The 16,378-nt window shown below is 52.8% G+C and overlaps 1 non-coding gene across 1 annotated transcript; it reads right to left on the minus strand.

Annotated features, from left to right (window-relative positions):
• Nucleotides 1-1,180: 1,180 nt before the first annotated feature.
• LOC140406794 (U1 spliceosomal RNA) lies at nt 1,181-1,344 on the minus strand. The gene has a single exon (XR_011939306.1). It is a non-coding gene; the product is annotated as a U1 spliceosomal RNA (small nuclear RNA).
• Nucleotides 1,345-16,378: the final 15,034 nt, after the last annotated feature.

Consider the following 16,378-nt stretch of genomic DNA (forward strand, 5'->3'; position numbering starts at 1 on the left):
CTCTGGTCTTCGACGCCGTGAGGGAACAGTGCTAAGCACTGCGCCACCATGCCGCCCCTAAACAGACACACTACCCCGACACTCCTACACCCATCTTTTTTCTTTTAAATTTAGAGCACCCAATCATTTTGTTATTTTTTTAAATGAAGGGGCAATTTAGCATGGCCAATCCACCTAACCTGCACATCTTTGGGTTGTGGGGGTGAAACCCACGCAGACACGGCGAGAATGTGCAAACTCCACACGGACAGTGACCCTGGGCCAGGATTCAAACCCGGGTCCTCAGCGCCGTTGTCCCAGTGCTAACCACTGCACCATGTGCCACTTTCGCACACACCCATCTGACACGCACAGACCCAGCACACCAGCCCCCCACGAAAAACACACACACACTCATTCTTGATACTCACAATCACCCAACACACACACCCGACACTGAGTTAACATTTCTGCAACGGGGATAGAAAGAAATTGATGAGGAGGATGTGAGAGTCACAAAGATGTTGATTGTAATAAATACAATGATTATCGTCACAAATAGGCTTACATTAACACTGCAATGAAGTTACTGTGAAAAACAACCAGTCGCCACAATCCGGCGCCTGTTCGGGTACAGAGCGGGAGAATTGAGAATGTCCAAATTACCTATCAGCATGCCTTTGGGGACTTGTGGGAGCAACCGGAGGAAAGCCACGCAGACACGTGGAGAATGTGCAGAGTCCACAGAGCCGGGAATGGGACCTGGGATCGTGGAGCTGTGAAGCAACTGCAGGGCAGCACGGTAGCAGAAGTGGATAGCACCCTGGCTTCACAGCACCAGGGTGCCAGATTCGCTTCGCCGCTGGGTCACTGTCTGTGCGGAGTCTGCGTGGGTTTCCTCCAGGTGCTGCGGTGTCCTCCCACAGTGCAAAGAAGTGCAGGTTATGTGGACTGGCCATGCTAAACTGCCCTCATTGTCGAAAAAAGTTTAGGAGAGGTTAATGGGATAGGATAGAAGTGAGGGCTGAAGTGGGTCGGTGCAGACTGGATGGGCTGAACGGCCCCATTCTGAACTGCATGCTCTATGCTAACCACTGTGTTACCATGCTACCCTGTTGTTGGCTCCTGGAGAGTTTTTAGGGCGATGCTTCCAACAGGTTGCTCAATCTGAAAAGGATCAATCTACTTTTGTTTCGTAAATCAGGGGAGAGCGCGAACGCAGTCCCCCACTACCACAAATTTTGCAGTCGAGTATCCCGCATTTGGGGACATCGCAGGCGTCAGCACACCCGAAGTGCAATGGGCTAGCCTCATCCTGGGCGAACCACCTTGTTGATCATGGTTTCACACCTGCCAGGTAAGTATGCTTAAAAACAGTACACCCTCCCAGTCCACACCACACATCACATCTTTCACTCACACTTACTGCATTTACACGGCCAAACTGTCACTTTACTTACAATTATCTCTACCGAATTAGACTAGTTCTGTTGTATGATTTTGACAAATTGTCGAACATACCTCTCTATAAGAAACACATTGCCTAAAACGTCCGCTATGTTATTTGCGTATTGGCCTTAAAAGGAAGCGAACCGCCCCATAGCTACCTGTCAGTCAAACGATGGACCGATTTCCGGAATGAAAACTTTCTCTCTCAAAACTTTGTCTGTCCATCTTTGTTCAGCAAGGAAACAATTAACTTTTCTGACACGGAAATAGAAAGATTGATGAGGAGGTTTTTGGAGTCCCCACCCCCATCCCCACGCACGCACCCCATCCCACATGCATCACCACACACTATATTGTTTAAAAATAAATTTAGAGTACCCAATTCATTTTATGTTCCAATTTATTGGCAATTTGATGTGGCCAATCCACCTAGCCTGTACATCTTTGGGTTGTGAGGGTGAGACCCACGCAAACACTGAGGAAAATGTGCAAACTCCTCATGGACAATGACCTGGGTCCTGGATCGAACTCTAGTCTTCAACGCCGTGAGGGAACAGTGCTAAGCACTGCGCCACCATGCTGCCCCTAAACAGACACACTACCCCGACACTCCTACACCCATCTTTTTTCTTTTAAATTTAGAGCACCCAATCATTTTGTTATTTTTTTAAATTAAGGGGCAATTTAGCATGGCCAATCCACCTAACCTGCACACCTTTGGGTTGTGGGGGTGAAACCCACGCAGACACGGCGAGAATGTGCAACCTCCACACGGACAGTGACCCTGGGCCAGGATTCAAACCCGGGTCCTCAGCGCCGTTGTCCCAGTGCTAACCACTGCACCATGTGCCACTTTCGCACACACACATCTGACACGCTCAGACCCAGCACACCAGCCCCCCACGAAAAACACACACACACTCATTCTTGATACTCACAATCACCCCAACGCACACACACACCTCTGACACACACACACCCGACACAGAGTTAACATTTCCTCAACGGGGATAGAAAGAAATTGATGAGGAGGATTTGAGAGTCACAAAGATAGGTCGTGATAGACGACAGGAAGGTCTGAGAAACAGTGTTATCTGTTGGCTTCAGATCATACAGTCCGGCATAAAAGAATTTACTGATCCTCAGGATGTGAGACAGCGATGACTTTACAGAGCCATCTTCTTCCTTCAGACTGCTGATCACAGAGGTCTCTCTGTGCACGTTTTGGAAGAAAAAGCATGAGCACTTTTCATCCTGCTCCACGGAGCGGACTCTGGAACGGAAGATAACCTTGGAGGCCTCCGAGGTGTAGAGCGAGGCTTGCTGGCTCTTCACCTCTTGGAGATCCTCCTTGACATCAACCCCCATCGACTGCAGTTGGAGCAGATTCTGCATACATTTCTGGAGCCTGGACATTGCCCCTCGTCTCTCTCTCACCTTTTGAATGCCTTTGAGGATGAAAAACCTTTTGATGTTCCCCTTGATTGCTTCCCACCAAAGATGTGGAGACTCAAAGAGGAGTTTGACGGTTCTCCAACCTTTGTAATCCCTTTTAAGTTCCTCGAGGTTCTCTGGAGTCAACAGTTTTACATTCAGCTTCCATGTCCCCCTGCCCGCCCCCTGGTTTTCCTGCATGTGACAGTTGGCCAGTAGGAGGCAGTGGTCAGAGAAGAACACCGGCTTAACAACGGTGGACCTGACCGTGAAAGCACGGGACACAAAGAGGAAGTCTATCCTGGAGCGGACGGACCCGTCTGGCTGTGACCATGTGTATCTACGCTGCGCTCCGTCTGCAGGGTTGCCGAAGACGTCAAGCAGCTTGGCATCTTTTACCATTTCCATCAGGAGCCTGGACGCAGCGTCTAGTTTGCTGTCAGCTCTGCTGGGTCGTCCAGCCGCATCGATGATGCAGTTCAAGTCACCGCCCAGATTGACAGGCTTGGAGGTGGCCAACAGCAGTGGGAGTTACTGAAGGACTGCCAGCCGCTCACTCTTTCTGGCCGGGGCGTACACGTTAATGAGTCTGAGAGGGACGTTTGTGTATTTAACGTCTGCTACTAACGTCCACCTACTACCTCCTTAACGTCGGAGATGGTGAAGTTGCCTCCCCGCAGCAGAATACCCAGGCCGGAGGAATGACAGTCGTTTCCTCCTGACCAGATGGATGGCCCGTGGGACCACCAGCTCGACCAGCGCCTGTAGCTGTTGAGGTGAGGAATTCAACACTCCTGCAGGAGCAGTAGGTCGGCTTTCAACTTTGCTAGGTAGCCAAGTGTGGCTACACACCGCAAAGTATCTTTAATGCTTCGTACATTGATAGTGCAATTTTAAACCCCATTATAAAAAGGTAGATTTACCAGTCTCAGAGTCCAGAGTCTATGCAGCTGGGTGTTCCAGCTGTTGAATGTTCCCCAGCATGCCGGTGGTGCTCGTAAACTGTTGCACAGTTGCAGGGTTGAGAAAGCTGTCCTGGTCCGCACTGGCCCCGTGAACTCGACGGGGATGCATTGGGGGGGTAGTGTAGCCCTGGCATCCGTCGTGCCATTCAGTGGGTGTTGGAGTTGCAGGCCGTTTTTCGCCTGGGTTGTTGCTGTTTGTTCATTTCTGGAGTTGGTCTGTGGCCTTATTTTTAATGTCTGGCATTTGGTGTTCGTTGATCATATTGCTGTTCCCATCCACCAGCGGTTGTTGATCTCGGCATGCTTTATTTCCTTCCCGGTCTGCGTTCTTACACTCACACTTACTGCACTTACACCGCCAAACCATTGCTTTATTTACAGTTTATTTACAGCCCAAGACCAGAAGAAGCAACAAAGAGCTGTGAAAAACAGGCTTTGCAACTTATGGGAGCGAAGAAACTAGGTAAACAAAAGCACCAACAGGGAATTCGGATACAGATTTATTGATGTTCACAGCACAGAAGGAGATCATTCATGTTCACATCGGTTCACAAGAATCTGACTACACTAATCTAATTTTTCAGTTTTTGTCTGGAATATACAAACATATGAAGCAGAAGTAGACTAATTGTCCCCTTAAGCCTGCTCCACTATTCAATAAGATCATAGCTAACCTGACTATAACCTCAACCCCACATTCCCACCTACCCCCTTTCTTAACAAGAATCAGCTGACCTCTGCCTTAAAGATATTCTATAAAGACTCTGCTTCCACTGCCTTTTGAGGAAGAGAGTTGCAAAGATTCATGACCCTCTGTCTTAAATGAGCGACCACTATTTTTGGAGACTGACCTCTAGTTCAATATTCTCCCACAAGAGTTGTCAAGATTGTACAGGATCTTATATGCTTCAACCGAGTCATCTTTTTGCTATCAGAACTCCAGCAAATGCAACCCTTGCTTGTCTAACCTATGTTCGTAAGACAAGCGTCCCATTCCTGGAAGATTGGTAGTACATTTCAAGAGAGTCATGGGGGATTATCCCCCAGAAAATAATGAATACTTTAATCCTTTTGATACTTTAGAATAATTGGATTTAGGACTTTTAAAAAGATAAAGTGACGTTTCTATTATCAACAAATACCACTGATCAAAACTCCTCTGGACCCAGGTCACACACACATTGCGCCTAATCAAACTCTCCAATCATTCACAAAGAAACTGAACTCCATCAAACTGCCCCTTTCACACACTGAACCCCATCAAACTGCCCCTTTCACAGAGCCATTGGACCACATCAAACACCCAAACCTTTCATAATTGTTTTTGCAAAAATATATTTTATTCTTAAAATATCTGAAAGTACATTACAAACATTTCAAAATGGCCATCACATAAAGCGCAATAATATTCAGGCTTCCTATATCGATCATGTTGAGCTCTGAGGTGCTTCAATGCAGCCAAAAGGTTATTGTAGACATTTCAAAATAGTAATTGCAAAAAGTGCAGTGGTATTTAAATTGTTGGTGGAATATTACTGTGAGTCAATTTCCTGCTGTTTCATGCACTACAACAATGTCCACACTTCAACCCACATTTTATTCATCAACCTCTCACAGTGACAGGAAATACAGAATCCCTTTCTCACTCAATTTCTGCACGGATCCACATTAAGAGGAAAACATGTCAGATTTTGCACCAGTACTCAGGAAATTCCTGGTTTGGATGCCTTACAGCCAATATCTTACACCCATGTCGATGCTACGACCAAGAAAGCACAACAGCATCTATACTTCCTCAGGAAACTAAGGAAATTCGGCATGTCCCCATTGAGTCTTACCAATTTTTACAGATGCACCACATAAAGCATCCTATCTGGCTACATCACAGGCCTGGTATGGCAACTGCTCGGCCCAGCACAGTAAGAAACTACAGAGAGCTGTGAACACAGCCCAGTCCATCACGAGAACCCGCCTCCCATCCATTGATTCTGTCTACACCTCCCGCTGCCTTGAGAAAGTGGCAGCATAATCAAAGACTCCTCCCACCCGGGTTATTCACTCTTCCAACCCCTTCCATCGGGCAGGAGATACAAAAGTCTGAGAACACGCACAAACAGATTCCTGAATGTCCCTCTTATGGACTGAATTGATCTCTCCACACATCATCTCTACTGAGTGGTACTACACTCTGGATGCTTCACCCAATATCTGTGTCCATGTATTTACATTGTGTATCTATGTTTTTTCACATATGGACCGATCTGTCTGGACTATACACAGAACAATACTTTTCACTGTACCTCGGTACACTTGACAATGAACCCAAATCCAAATATCCGAGACTGCTCTGTCATCACCTCTGGATTTGTCCTGCCCACCAGCAGGTCGGAGGTGGTAGAACAGCGATATTCAGTCATGAGGGAATATCCCCAGGCATCCTCAACATTGACTCCTGATGCCATGAAGTCTCACAACATCAGGCCAAATATGGGCATGGATGCTGCGGTGTGATGGTTATCACCTGTCATCCTCTTTCAACTGCTGCATCACAGGGAGATGCTGGTGGAGTGAGAACGTGCTCTTTGTCCTGGAGGGGGGTGAATTTCTGGACTGGTATGGAGTTGCACTCATCCAGGGAAGTGAAGAGTATTCCATCCCACAGTGAACAGGTTCTGTGGAGTCAGGAGTTGAGTTACTTACCACAAAATTCCCAGGAGGTGGTGGCATAGTGGAATTGTCACTGGACGAGTAATCCAGAGTCCAATGCTCTGGGGAACCAGGTTCAAATCCCACCATGGCAGATAGTAACATTTCAAATCAATAAAATAATAAAAGGGCACCACGGTGGCACAGTGGCTAGGACTGTGGCTACACAATGCCAGGGTCCCAGTTCAATTTCCCACTGGGTCACTGTCCGTGCGGAGTCTGCACGTTCTCCCCGTGTCTGCGTGGGTTTCCTTCCACAGTCCAAAGACGTGCAGGTTAGGTGGATTGGCCATGCTAAATTGCCCTTCGTGTCCAAAAAGGTTAGGAGGGGTTATTGGGTTACGGGGATAGGGTGGAAGTGAGGACTTAAGTGGATCGGTGCAGACGCGGTGGTCCGAATGGCCTCCTTCTGCACTGTCTGTTCTATGTCTAATAATGACCATGAAACCATTGTCATAAAAACCCTCTAGGGAAGGAAGTCTGTCGTCCTTGCCTGGTCTGACCTACATATGACTTTAGGTCCACATCAACTAATCTGAAATGCCTCTCAAATGGCCCGGAAAGCTCCTCGTCTGAAGGGAAATTCGGGATGAGCAATAAAGGCTGGTTCAGCCTGTGACACCTGGAAATAGAAATTCCGCTGACCTGGGCCGGGATTCTCCCCTACCCGGCGGGACGGGGGGTCCTGGCGGGATGGAGTGGTGGGAACCACTCCGGCGTCGGGCCGCCCCAAAGGTGCGGATTTCTCCACACCTTTAGGGGCCACGCCCTCACCTTGAGGGGCTAGCCCCGCACCGGTGTGGTTGGCACGCCGCCGGCTGGCGGGAAAGGCCATTGGCGTCACGCCAGCCGGGGCCGAAGGGACCTCGCCGGTCGGCGGAAGGCCGCGCTTGCGCGGGAGCGTCGGAAGCTGCTGACGTCATCCCCGCGCATGCGCAGGGGGGGTCACTTCCGCGGAGGCAATGGCCGAGACGGAAGGAAAAGAGTGCCTCCATGGCACAGGCCCGCCCATGGATCAGTGGGCCCCCAATCGCTCACTACATGCGATCATGATTGATCTGCTATAATCCTCAAATCCATTTTCCCGCCTAATCCCCATAACCCTTGATTCCCTTACTGATTAAAAATCTGTCCATCTCAGCTTTATACTTAACGACCCAGCCTCTACAGCTCTCTCTGGTAAGGAATTCCACTGGTTCACTGCCCCCTAAGAGAAGAAATTCCTCCTCATCTTTGTCTTAAATGGGCAACCTCTTACTCTGAGATTATGCCCTTTGGTCCTCGACACTTACACAAGGGAAACAACCTCTCAGCATCTACCCTGTCAACCACCCTGAGAATGTTACATGTCTCAATGAGGTCACATCTCATTCTTCATTCAAACACAAAGAGAAGTTATTGCAAGTGATTCTCTGTCTACAGTTGGATAGTTAACAATGGAACCAAAAGGACAGCACGGTGGCACAGTGGGTAGCACTGCTGCCTCATGGCGCCGAGGTCCCAGGTTTGATCCCGGCTCTGGGTCACTGTTCGTATGAAGTTTGCGCATTCTCCCCGTGTTTGTGTGGGTTTTGCCCCCACAACCCAAAGATGTGCAGGGTAGGTGGATTGACCATGCAAATTGCCCTTAATTGGAAAATCAAAATTTATATTAAAAAACGCAATAAACAATGGAACCAGGTGAGAGCAGTCCCAATCAGCTGGATGTCAGGAGAGAGATGATGGAGGAGGATAGTGTGGTCTCTGTGTCAAAAAGACTGGAGACAGGTCAAGAAGGATGAGGAGGGAAAGTTTACCTCTCCCACAGTCACATAGAAGAACAAAGAAAAGTACAGCACAGGAACAGGTCCTTCGGCCCTCCAAGCCTGTGCCAGGTATAAATAGAGAATTCCTACAGTGCAGAAAGGGGCCATTAGGCCCTTCAAGTCTGCACCAACCCTCCGAAAGAGCACCATACCTAGGCCCACCCCCATGCCCTATCCCTCAACCCCACCCAACCTGCACATCTTTGGACAACAAGGGGCAATGTTTGCATGGTCAATCCACCTAACCGGCACATCTTTGGACAACAAGGGGCAATGTTTGCATGTTCAATCCACCTAACCTGCACATGTTTGGACAACAAGGGGCAAAGTTTGCATGGTCAATCCACCTAACCTGCACATCTTTGGACTGTGGAGGGAAAGTAGAGCACCCGGAAGAAACCCACGCAGCCACGGAGTGAACGTACAACTCCACACAGTCACCCAAGACCGGAATTGAACCCATGTCTCTGGTGCTGTGAGGCAGCAGTGCGAACAACTCTGCCACTGTGCCACTCCTTAATGGGGCATACATTAGGATTAAAGATTGTGCAGGGCACAGGGACCTGGACATTCACATTTAAATGTGACAGACGTAACGAGAAAATAATTAAGGAGACACATTGTCTTTATTGTCTTTACAGAGATAGAGTTCGAAAGCAGGGAAGTTATGCTGGATATTTATTTAATATCCTCAGGGGTTCCTAGAAGATTAAACACAAAGGTTTATTTAGGAAAACAAAGTTAAAGGTCCCAAAGTGGCATACAGCACATAAGTCCCAGCCGGGATTACCGACCATGCCGGTCCCAATACGGGCCGGCTTTTAAGTACCTGGTTCACGAGTCCCAGCTGCTAGGCCTCTACCCCTCAGTGGGGGAGCTCGTATGACACCAGCCCCACGAGGAGAGCAATTGAGTCATCCCCGTGGTCTCATGAGGGTTATTACAATTTGTAGAAACACTGGTTTGGACACAGAGTTCTGTATCCAGTGCACAAGAAGGACGTGAAGGTCCCTTTTAGGTGCACAAGGAGATTCATCAGAATCATTCCAGGGATGAGGAATTTCAGTTACAGGACTAAATTGGAAGCAATGGGGTTATTTTCCTTGGAGCAAGGAGAGACTGAATTATACAAAATGATGACAAAAGTTGACAAAGGTTGATGCACTAAGCGTCAAGAACCACAAAGACATGTGAGACTTTAACTAAGGCTTTAATACACTACATAGGAAGCTTACACGACACAGACGACCCCAGACAAAATGGGTCCGGTCTCAGAAGTTGGGTCTTATACTTAACTCCCGGGGGAGTGGCTAAGGCGGAGCTCTCCGTGGCCAGGTCAGGTTACATACAGGTGACTGAACCTCTACAGAGCTACAGTACAATACACAGTACCATACACAGCATTACAGGGCCACGTTACACACAACTATTATATAACTATGTACAATGCTAGGGAAGTACAGTGGTGTATCACCACAAAGGTAAACTGTTCCTATCATATTGCTGAGGGTAAAGTCTAGAAGACACAGACGTCAGGTTTTGGGCAAGGCATACGCTGGGGGTACTTACTCCTGTGACCGGTCTGGTGCTGGAGGTCATTGTATCTCTGGATGCAGAGAAGGCGTTTAAACGAGTGGAGTGGGGATACCACTTTACTCTTTTGGAGATATTTGGGCTGGGTCCCGGGTTTGTGTCCTCAGTGCGGCTGTTGTATGCAACGGCATACATAATAATATGACCTCTGCGACCTTTCGGCTACATTGGGGCAAGAGGCAGGGATGTCCGCTGTCTCCTTTGTTGTTTGTGATGGCAATTGAGCCGTTGGCTATGGTGTTGAGGGCCTTGAAGGAATGGAAGGGGATATTTAGAGGGGGGGGGGGTGGAGCACAGGTACCGTTATATACTGACAATTTACTGTTATATGTAAGAGACCCAGAAGCATCTATTGGGAGCTTTATGGAGATTTAGCAGGGCTTTGGGGCTTTCTTTGGCTTTAAGCAGAATACAGGGAAGAGTGAATATTTTGTGATGGGGAGGTCGGGGGGGCGGGGAACTGGACTGAGGGGTTGCCGTTTAATTGGGCAGGGGCTAGCTTCCGGTACTTAGGGGTACAGGTGGCAGGGGATTAGGGAAGGCTTTTGAAGCTGAATTATATGAGCTTGATGGCGAGGGTCAAGCAGACCTGACTCCCGCCATCTTAGACTGGCTCAGTCCAGTCAGTTAGAATGAATGCCTTGCCGATTCCTGTTCCAGTGCCTCCCGGTGTTTCTGCCCAAGTTGTTTTTTCAAGATGTGGACCGGCTTATTAATAATAATAATCATTATTGTCACAAGTAGGCTTACATTAACACTGCAATTAAGTTACTGTGAAAATCTCCATGTCGCCACATTCCGGCGCCTGTTTGGATACGCTGAGGGAGAATTCAGAATGTCCAAATTACCTAAAAGCATGTCTTTCGGAACTTGTGGGAGGAAACTGGAGCAACTGGAGGAAACCCACTCAGACATGGGGAGAATGTGCAGACTCCACACAGACAGTGACCCAGCGGGGAATCGAAACCAGGTCCCTGGCACTGTGAAGCAACAGTGCTAACCACTGTGCTACCGTGGTTTATCTGGGCGGGTAAGGTCCCCAGGATTCGAAGGGGGAGCTTCAGAGGGTTGTTTGCCAGCTTGGAGGAGTTAAAGGACACAGTCGGGTTCAGGTGCCTCTAGGTGCGGAGCTGGATGTTAAGCGGTTGCGACAAGCATTCCCGGTTGTTCAGCCATCTACCTTGTTGGAGTAGATTTTATCCTGTGCGGGATCAGTGGAAGGTAGTACATCCAGAATGTACCAGCGAATAGTGGGAGAGGAGCTGAGTTTGGATGAGGGGGTGAAGGCGAAATGGGTGGAGGAGTTGGGGCCGATACTGGAGTTTTGGAGGTCCTTTTCTGACACCATGCCGGCGATCCTGAATGTGGGGATGGAACCCTGCCCAATGGCAGCGGATTGTGGGATCTCCGATGTGCCGGAACTGTGGACGCGGACTGCGGTCCTGGCCTTCATGTCGTTGGTGGCACGGCGCCTATTCTGTTGGGCTGTAGGCTGGCGGTACCGCTACAGGATTTGATGGAGATTTTTGCTCCTCAAGAAGCTCCCGTACCGGCCTCCCTGAACAGGCGCTGGAATGTGGCGACTAGGGGCTTTTCACAGTAACTTCATTGAAGTCTACTTGTGACAATAAGCAATTATTATTATTATTATTAATAAATATACTGTAAGGGGTTCGATTGAGTGGTTCTATTGAAGATGGCAACCGTTTACAATATACAGTTGAATGGTGGAACACTCAAGAGTATTGAAAGTCAGAGAGATCTAGGTGTACAGGTCCACAGGTCACTGAAAGGGGCAACACAGGTGGAGAAGGTAGTCAAGAAGGCATACGGCATGCTTGCCTTCATTGGCTGGGGCATTGAGTATAAGAATTGGCAAGTCATGTTGCAGCTGTATAGAACCTTAGTTAGGCCACACTTGGAGTATAGTGTTCAATTCTGTTCGCCACACTACCAGAAGGATGTGGAGGCTTTAGAGAGGGTGCAGAAGAGATTTACCAGGATGTTGCCTGGTATGGAGGGCATTAGCTATGAGGAACGGTTGAATAAACTCGGTTTGTTCTCACTGGAACGACAGAGGTTGAGGGGCGACCTGATAGAGGTCTACAAAATGATGAGGGCATAGACAGAGTGGATAGTCAGAGGCTTTTCCCAGGGTGGAGGGGTCAATTACTAGGGGGCATAGGTTTAAGGTGAGAGGGGCAAGGTTTAGAGTAGATGTACGAGGCAAGTTTTTTACACAGAGGGTAGTGGGCGCCTGGAACTCGCTGCCAGAGGAGGTGGTGGAAGCAAGGACGATAGTGACATTTAAGGGGCATCTTGACAAATACATGAATAGGATGGGAATAGAGGGATACGGACCCAGGAAGTGTAGAAGATTGTAGTTTAGTCAGGCAGCATGGTGGGCACGGGCTTGGAGGGCCGAAGGGGCCTGTTCCTGTGCTGTACTTTTCTTTCTTCTTGTTGTTCTTTGTACTTTAAAGAATTGATAACTGCTAGATGTTTGGGAGGGGGGGGGGGGGGGGCGCGGGTGTTACTCGCTTTTTTTTGGGGGGGGAGTTCAGGAAGGTGGAGGTGGTGTGGGCGAGTATTTTTTTAAATGTTTGTATCTTTTATCACCTTCTGTATGAAATGTTAAAAATGTAATAACCCATCTAATGACCCGGCACCCGCTGCCCACCCGGGCGGCAGGGGCAGAGATCAGTGAATGATGTCCAAAGATGTGCGGGTTAGGTGGATTGGCCATGCTAAATTGCCCATCGTGTCCAAAATTGCCTTTAGTGTTGGGTGGGGTTACTGGTTTATGGGGATAGGGTGGAGGTGTGGGCTTGGGTGTGGTGCTCTTTCCAAGAGCCAGTGCAGACTCGATGGGCCGAATGGCCTCCTTCTGCACTGTAAATTCTATGATTTAAAAATGCGTTTGCAGAGTTACTGGAACAGAGTGAGGGATATGGGGCTGGATTATTCTGCAGTCCTTCCGCCTCTCCTGTGATGCAGAATGTTAACGTTTGCCAGAGGATGTTGTGAAATGTTTGGAGCGTGTTGAGTTTATTTCCGGGTTTGTGCCAGGCTGACTGATTCCTCCCCAGGAGGTTGGGTTCTGTGCGGTCGCGGCGGCAGTGAAGAGTGAGGCAGCGGCTCCACATTGATCTCCGGCTGCTGGGTGGACGGTAGATTTGCGGAATGGGTCACCGATTCGCGCTCCTGTTGCTGCCCGGCTTCTTCCTGGTGCAGCCGGGCTTCTTCCTGGTGCAGCCGGCCCGGGCAGAAGGTGAGGAACTGAGCGGGGAAGAGGGAGAGAGTGAATTCCCGCCCAGGCTGGGAAAGGGGAATGTGAGCAGCTGCTGGCAGTGGGTCACATCCCCCCCTTGCCCAGGAAGGTCAGAGGAACTGAGCACCGGGATCGCTGACAGGTCCAGGGTTGGGAATTGTTGTCTGCAGAGAATCTGGGAGATTTCATTCCCTCACCTCTGCCAATGAGAGCCAGGATTTTTAGGGTGACGGGTTTCCCTTCCTGCTATCTGAGGATTCCGAGGAGAATGCCTGCCCTGCATCCAGTTCACCCTCCACAAGGAGGAGAAGGGGGGATGGGCGAGGTACATGGTGGAATTAAGGGGGCAGGAGTAAAATGGGGACGATGATGGACGGCAGGTAGAGGGAATTGGAGACGTAAGCCCGTTTACCCCCCCCCCCCCCGGCCTCTTTACCCCCCCCCCCGGCCTCTTTACCCCCCCCCCCCCCCCGGTCTCTTTACCCCCCCCCCCGGTCTCTTTACCCCCCCCCCCCGGCCTCTTTACCCCCCCCCCCCGGCCTCTTTACCCCCCCCCCCGGCCTCTTTACCCCCCCCCCCGGTCTCTTTACCCCCCCCCGGTCTCTTTACCCCCCCCCCCGGCCTCTTTACCCCCCCCCGGGTCTCTTTACCCCCCCCCGGGTCTCTTTACCCCCCCCCGGCCTCTTTACCCCCCCCCCCCCCGGCCTCTTTACCCCCCCCCCCCGGCCTCTTTACCCCCCCCCGGCCTCTTTACCCCCCCCCCGGCCTCTTTACCCCCCCCCGGCCTCTTTACCCCCCCCCGGCCTCTTTACCCCCCCCCCCGGCCTCTTTACCCCCCCCCCGGCCTCTTTACCCCCCCCCCGGCCTCTTTACCCCCCCCCGGCCTCTTTACCCCCCCCCCCGGCCTCTTTACCCCCCCCCCGGCTCTTTACCCTCCCCCCCGGCCTCTTTACCCCCCCGGCCTCTTTACCCCCCCCCCGGCCTCTTTACCCCCCCCCCCGGCCTCTTTACCCCCCCCCCGGCCTCTTTACCCCCCCCCCCCGGCCTCTTTACCCCCCCCCGGCCTCTTTACCCCCCCCCGGCCTCTTTACCCCCCCCCGGCCTCTTTACCCCCCCCCGGCCTCTTTACCCCCCCCGGCTCTTTACCCCCCCCCCCCGGCCTCTTTACCCCCCCCCCCCCCGGCCTCTTTACCCCCCCCCGGCCTCTTTACCCCCCCCGGCCTCTTTACCCCCCCCCCGGCCTCTTACCCCCCCCGGCCTCTTTACCCCCCCCCGGCGCTCTTTACCCCCCCCGGCCTCTTTACCCCCCCCCTGGCCTCTTTACCCCCCCCCCTGGCCTCTTTACCCCCCCCCCGGCCTCTTTAACCCCCCCCCTGGCCTCTTTAACCCCCCCTCGGCCTCTTTACCACCCCCAGCCTCTTTACCCCCCTCTCCCTGGCCTCTTTAACCCCCCTCTCGGCCACTTTCCACCCCCCCGCCCCCCCGCTGGCCTTTTACACCCCCCACCTCTTTACCCCCCTCCCCGGCCTCTTTACCCCCCCGACCTCTTTACCCCCCCGGCCCTCTTTAACCCCTCTCCCCGGCCCTCTTTAACCCCTCTCCCCGGCCTCTTTGCCCCCCCAACCTCTATACCTCCTCTCGGCCTCTTTCCCCCCCTCGGCCTCTTTCCCCCCCCCCTCGGCCTCTTTCCCCCCCCCTCGGCCTCTTCCCCCCCCCTCGGCCTCTTTCCCCCCCCCTCGGCCTCTTTCCCCCCCCCCTCGGCCTCTTTCCCCCCCCCCTCGGCCTCTTTCCCCCCCCCTCGGCCTCTTTCCCCCCCCTGGCCTCTTTACCCCCCCCGCCTTTTTACCCCCCCGCCTCATTACCCCCCCGCCACTTTACCCCCTGCCTCTTTACCCCGCCTCTTTACCCCCCCTGGCCTCTTTACTCCCCCTGCCTCTTTACCCCCCACCTCTTTACCCCCTGCCCCTTTACCCCCCCCTCTTTACCCCCCACCTCTTTACCCCCCCGCCTCTTTACCCCCCCGCCTCTTTACCCCCCCCACCTCTTTACCCCCCGCCTCTTTACCCCCCTGCCTCTTTACCCCCCCGCCTCTTTACCCCCCCGCCTCTTTACCACCCCCCCGCCTCTTTACCACCCCCCACCTCTTTACCCCCCCGCCTCTTTACCCCCCCCCCGCCTCTTTACCCCCCCCCGCCTCTTTACCCCCCCCCGCCTCTTTACCCCCCCCCCCCGCTTCTTTACCCCCCCGCCTCTTTACCCCCCCCGGCCACTTTACCCCCCCGGCCACTTTACCCCCCCCCCCGGTCACTTTACCCCCCGGCCTCTTTCACCCCCCCCCCAGGCCTCTTTACCACCTCCAAGGCCTCTTTACCCCCCCCCCCGGCCTCTTTACCCCCCCCCCCGGCCTCTTTACCCCCCCCCGGCCTCTTTACCCCCCCCCCGGCCTCTTTACTCCCCCCCGGCCTCTTTACCCCCCCCGGCCTCTTTACCCCCCTCCCCACGGCCTCTTTACCCCCCCCCCCGGCCTCTGTACATCCCCCCCCGGCCTCTTTAAACCCCCCACCCCCCAGGCCTCTTTACACCCGCCCCGGCTTCTTTACACCCCCCCCCGGCTTCTTTACAACCCCCCCTGCCTCTTTACCCCCCCCCCCGCCTCTCTCCCCCCCCCCGCCTCTCTCCCCCCCCCCGCCTCTCTCCCCCCCCACCTCTCTCCCCCCACCCGGCCTCTTTAACCCCTCCCGGCCTCTTTACCCCCCCGCCTCTTTACCCCCCCCCCCCCCGCCTCTCTCCCCCCCCCGCCTCTCTTCCCCCCCCCCACCACTCTCCCCCCACCCCGGCCTCTTTACCCCCCCCCCGCCTCTTACCCCCCCGCCTCTTACCCCCCCCGCCTCTTTACCCCCCCGCCTCTTTACCCCCCCGCCTCTTTACCCCCCCCCCCCGGCCTCTTTACCCCCCCCCCGGCCACTTTACCCCCCCGGCCTCTTTAAACCCCCCCCGGCCTCTTTACCCCCCCGCCTCTTTACCCCCCGCCTCTTTAACCCCCCCCGCCTCTTTAACCCCCCGCCTCTTACCCCCCCGGCCTCTTTAAAACCCCCCCCCGCCTCTTTAACCCCCCGCCTCTTTACCCCCACCCTGGCCTCTTTACCCCCCGCCTCTTTACCCCCGCCCCTTTACCC

Source organism: Scyliorhinus torazame, unplaced genomic scaffold (assembly GCF_047496885.1).
Source record: "Scyliorhinus torazame isolate Kashiwa2021f unplaced genomic scaffold, sScyTor2.1 scaffold_864, whole genome shotgun sequence".
NCBI classification, from domain to species: Eukaryota; Metazoa; Chordata; class Chondrichthyes; order Carcharhiniformes; family Scyliorhinidae; genus Scyliorhinus; species Scyliorhinus torazame.